The sequence below is a fragment of the Chrysochloris asiatica genome, unplaced genomic scaffold, assembly GCF_000296735.1.
Source record: "Chrysochloris asiatica unplaced genomic scaffold, ChrAsi1.0 scaffold00060, whole genome shotgun sequence".
Lineage (NCBI taxonomy): Eukaryota > Metazoa > Chordata > Mammalia > Afrosoricida > Chrysochloridae > Chrysochloris > Chrysochloris asiatica.
This window is the reverse complement of record NW_006408578.1, coordinates 3561983-3566913: the sequence shown is the minus strand read 5'-3', so window position 1 is coordinate 3566913 and position 4931 is coordinate 3561983.

The following is a 4931-nucleotide window of genomic DNA, read 5'->3' as shown; positions in this document are numbered from 1 at the left end:
TATATATATATATACTATAAATATATGTATTGTTGTTGTTATGTGCCGTGGAGTCAGTTCTGAGTCATAGCGGCCCTGTACAGGGTTTCTGAGGCTGTAAATCTGTACGGGAGCAGAAAGCCTCATCTTTCTACCATGGAACGGCTAGTAATTTCGAACTGTTGACAGTGAGATTAGCAATCCAATTCGTAAGACCTCAAATATGTTAGGCCACTGCAATTTTGGGATATTTGTATAAACAGTTGCCTACCCTGATTACCCTAACTAAAAAAGGAGCTCTGATAGCATAGGGGTTACAAATTAGGCTGCAGACCTCAAGGTTATCAGATATAGTACCTGAAGATGAGCCCCTCAGGTGGAAAGCACTTACAATACAACCAGGAAGAGCTATGTCCAGTTGACCTTAATGATGTGATAGAGTTAAGCTTTCAGGACCTTCATTTGCTGATGTGACACAACTTTAAAAATGAGAAGAAATAGCTGCGAATATCCATTGATAATTGGAGTCTGGAATGTATAAAGTATGAGTCTAGAAAAATTTGAAAATTTGAAGTTGTCAAAAATGAAATGGAGTGTATAAGGATCGACATCGTAGGCATTAGTAAGCTGAAATTAACTGGTTTTGGCCATTTTGAATCTGACAATTGTATGGTTTACCACGGGGGGAATGACAAATTGAAGAGGAATGGCGATTCATTCATTGTCAAAAAACTTTTCAAGATCTGTTTTGAAATACAATATTGTCTGTGATAGGATATTATTCATACATCTTGGAAACCCTATATAGGGTCGCTATGGGTCAGAATTGACTCGATAGCACTTAACAACAACGACAACAAAGACCAGTTACTACCACTATTACTCAAATTTACACACCAACTATAAGGACAGTGATGATTAAATTGAAGAATTTTACCAACTTCTTGGTTACGAATCAGGCTGCTAATCTCACGGTCAGCAGTTAGAAACTACCAGCTGTTCCATGGGTGAAAGAGGAGGCCTTCTGCTCCTGTAAAGATTTACAGCCTCGGAAACCCTGTACAGGGTCGCTGTGAGTCAGAACCAACTCTGCAGTACATAACAACAACAACAAAACCAACTTCTTCAGTGTGAAGTTGATCAAGCATGCATATCAAGATGCCTTGATAATAACTGGTGATTGGAATGTGAAAGTTGGAAACAAAGAGGAAGGATCTACAGTTTGTGTGTTTTCTATTTCAAATACATAATTTAAGGAACTACATGGAGTCTGAAATAATTATACTTTGAGGTTAAAATTCATGTGGACCTAAAGGGTGATACAAATAGCTCAGTGCTTGGCTACTAATCAAAATGCTGGTAGTTCAAATACACACAGATATGCCTCGCAGGAAAGGTCTGGTCATCTATTTCAGCCATTGCTAAACCAGTCATTGAAAACCCTGTGGACTGCAGTTCTTTTCTGACACATGTGGGTTACTGTCAGTCAGGGTCAACTTGATGGCAATGGACTGGTTTGGGTTTCTTTTAGACCTAATATAGTCATATAAGTATAATTGTTTGATGCTAACGATTGTTGTTGTTGTTGTTAGGTGCTGTCTAGTAGGTTATAACTCATAGTGATCAATGGTACAACAGAACAAAACACTCCCCTTTTCCATCCACTCCTCACAATTGTTGTCATGTTTGAGACCATTGTTATAGCCACGGTGTCAATCCATATGGTTGAGTCTTCCTCCTGTTCACTGAACTTCTACTTTACCAAGTATGGTGTCCTTCTCCAGGGACTGGTCCCTCTTGATAATATGTCCAAAGTATGAGAGACAAAGTCTCATCTTTCTTGCCTCTAAGGAGCATTCTGGTTGTATTTCTTCCAATACTGATTTGTTTGTTCTTCTGGTATATCATGGTGCACTCAATATTCTTCGCCAACACCATTATTCAAAGGCATTAATTCTTTTTTGGTCTTCTTTATTCATTGTCCAACTTTTATATGCATATGAGGCAATTGAAAATACCATGGCTTGGTTCAGGCACACCTTAGTCCTCAAAGTTTTAACATCTTGGTGTTTAAAACTTTAAAGATGTCTTTTGCAGATCTGCCTAATGTAATATGTTGTTTGAGTTTTTGAGTGCCATTTCCAAAGGCTTTGATTGTGGATCCAAGTAAAATAAAATCCATGACATCTTTAGTCTTTTCTCCATTTATCATGATTTTGAATATTGGTCCAATTATGAGATAATGAAGTTACTAAATACATTTCCTTTATTTTTACTCTTTTGTCTTGATCAAATGCCATTTAGCCAATTGTTTATCCAAGGATATGTCTGTGACATATCACAGCAGACATCAGATGTAGATTCTGTATTACCTGAGGCATAATGTCTTCTAATTGTTGTTGAGTGCCTTGAGTTGGTTCAGACTCATAGTGAGCCTGTATAAGGTTTCTAAAAAGCGGCAGTTTGTCCTTATTGTATATCCCCACACCAGTACTCTAATCTCTTCTAAAAGACTTCAGGAATTTTTGGAGTCAGTGGGAAGGAAAAGGAAGGAGTACCAGCACTTTCCCCAGATGGAGGTGTGACTATGGCCAGAATTGCCGTCCCCAGCCCTAGTGGAACGGAAGGCACCATCTGTCATGTGGTAATTCAATTCTGGCTTTTCCTCAAGAAACCAATAACACTTCCAGAACTTCCTAGAGAATCAGAAAAGAGAATTATACTCCCAAACTTTTTGTTCTTCTTTCTGTTGTTTCAAAGATGATTTTATATGAAAACTATACATTTCTAGGGAGTCCTGATGTGGTACTGTAGGTTAAGCACTGAGCTGCTAATCACAAAGTTGTCGGTTCAAACTCACCAGCCGCTCCTTGAAAACCCAATACAGTGTCACTGTGAGTCAGAATCAACTTGATGGCAATTAACAACAACAACATACATTTATAGGGAGTCCTGGTATGATGCTGTAGGATAAGCACTGAGCTGTAAACAAAAGATCGTTAGTTCAAACCTATTAGCCGCTTCTTGGAAACCCTATACAGGGTTGCTATGAGGCAGAACTGACTCCTCGGTACTTAACAACAATGACAACATACATTCTAAAACTGAGGAATTATGTGATGAACTTTTACTTTATCATAGGAACTAAACGTAAGTTCTAGAGCCAGACTACCTGAATTTGAGATCTGATTAGATCACTTACTAGATCTGAGACTGGTCAAATTATTCAATTCTTCTGTGCCTCAGTTTCCCCATTTGCAAAATGAGTACAATAACAGTTCCTGCCCCATGGTTGTGAAAACTAAATGCAATTGAGTGGAGGAGGCACACAGATCACACCGTAAGCATTCCATGAAAGCTCTGACTTTTATTATTATCAACATCATCATTATCATTCATTTAAATATCATCGCTTTGAGTATGTTTGACATATTTTAGTGTGCAGCATAATGGAAAGATCACTGGACTTGAATGACTTCAAACTTGGGTTTTGATCCCAATTTTGTAGTTATTCTGTGATAACTTGAGGAAGTTGGGTCTCAGTTGCCTCACTTATAAAATAGGAGGAAATAAAGTTAAGTGTCTTTCAACATAACCAATTACCTCTTTTTAAAGACTTCTAGTTTATATCCTAAATACTGAAGCAATCGTGAATAGAAGAAGAAAGTAGGAAGAGTCATATTTACTGATTTAAAACCATACTTCAAAGCCATAGTAATGAAAACAGTCTGGTACTAGTGCAATAGCAGACAAATCAACCATTGAAATAGAATTGAGTCCAGAAATTCATACATCTATGGTTAAGTGATTTTCCACAAGGGTACTATCTTAGTTATCTGTGGCTGTGGCTGTGTGCCGTGGAATCGGTTCCGACTCATAGTGACCCTGTACAGGGTTTCGGAGGCTGTAAATCTTTACGGGAGCAGAACGCCTCATCTTTCTCCTGTGGAATAGCTGGTAGTTTTGAACTGCTGACCTTACGGTTTGCAGCTCAATTTGTAACCACTACACTGCTACCAGAGCTTCTTTCTTAGTTATCTAGTACTGCTATAACAGCATTACTCCAAGTGGGTAACTTAAGCAAACAAATGCTTTTTCTCTTACAGTTTAGGAGGCTACAGGTCCAAATTCAGGATGCCAGCTTTGGGAAGACATTCTTTCTCTCCTTGTCTCTTTTCAATACATGTGGGCTCTGTGTCCCTTGGAGATCTCCACATATCTTGGCATCAACCTTCTCTTGTGTCTACATGGTTCTCAATCCAAGGGCCCTGGCTCCAAACGACACACTCCACTCCTGGCTCTTGGTTCTTAGTGGTACCTTAGAAAGTTCCTCCTTCTCTGCTTGCTTCTCTTTTCTTTGATCTCTTGTAAGATAAATGATGATGCAGGCTACACTCCAGGGAAACTTTTTGTTATGTCAAATCAAGGATGTGACTTGAGTAAGGGTGTTGTATCCACTCTAAACCCCTTTCCATCGGACTGGGTGATCACATCAGAGCTTATTATGGGAGTTGATTGCATCACTACACAACTGCCCAACCACTGAAAATCATGGCCACACCAAATGGGCACATCTTTTACAAGGCCACAATTCAATCCAAGACAGATGCTGTAAGGACTCAATCTTAGTGCCCCCAAATGACCATGTGAAGGTCATATCAAACCACGTCTCCTGTCCCCTTTCCCCTGTTCCTGCTTTCTAAGAAGGAGCAGAAAGCAGCCCCCTCCAGCTATCTTGTTCTCCTGCTTTAGTTATGCAGATGCAAGGAGCCCCCTCCTCCCACTCCACCCAATCTCTTTGTACTCTAGGAGGGTACTGCTAGGCCAGCATCTTGTCATTCTTCCATCTCTCCTAGTTCCGCATACCATCCTTAACTGCCCTTGCTGTTGTTAGGTGCCATCGAGTCGGTACCGACTCATAGAGACCTTATGCACAACAGAACAAAACACTG